This window comes from Limulus polyphemus, unplaced genomic scaffold (genome assembly GCF_000517525.1).
Source record: "Limulus polyphemus unplaced genomic scaffold, Limulus_polyphemus-2.1.2 Scaffold268096, whole genome shotgun sequence".
NCBI classification, from domain to species: domain Eukaryota; kingdom Metazoa; phylum Arthropoda; class Merostomata; order Xiphosura; family Limulidae; genus Limulus; species Limulus polyphemus.
The window spans coordinates 1-418 of record NW_013933661.1 but is presented as its reverse complement, the minus strand read 5'-3'; the positions used below and the strand labels follow the sequence as shown (position 1 = coordinate 418).

The 418-nt window shown below is 32.3% G+C and overlaps 1 long non-coding RNA gene across 1 annotated transcript; it reads right to left on the bottom strand.

Moving 5' to 3' along the window:
* Nucleotides 1-6: 6 nt before the first annotated feature.
* LOC111084876 lies at nt 7-416 on the bottom strand. The gene is made up of 3 exons (XR_002609765.1): nt 386-416; nt 322-326; nt 7-103 (listed from the first exon to the last, which is right to left on the bottom strand). It is a non-coding gene; the product is annotated as an uncharacterized LOC111084876 (long non-coding RNA).
* Nucleotides 417-418: the final 2 nt, after the last annotated feature.

The following is a 418-nucleotide window of genomic DNA, read 5'->3' as shown; positions in this document are numbered from 1 at the left end:
CAACTGACAAAATCTAGAATAACAGTTCCTGAAAATAATTGACAAACATCTAGAATAACAGCAACTGAAAATAACTGACAAACATCTAGAATAACAGCTCCTGCTGTTATTCTAGATGTTTGTCAGTTATTTTATTTTCTAAGTAGCTGTTATTCTTAGATGTTTGTCAGTTGTTTTCAGGAGCTGTTATTCTAGATGTTTGTCAGTTATTTTCAGGAGCTGTTATTCTAGGTATTTGTCAGTTGTTTTCAGGAGCTGTTATTCTAGATGTTTGTCAGTTATTTTCAAGAACTAGAATAACAGCTCCTGAAAACAACTGACAAAATCTAGAATAACAGTTCCTGAAAATAATTGACAAACATCTAAAATAACAGCTCCTGAAAACAACTGACAAGCATCTAGAATAACAGCTCCTGAA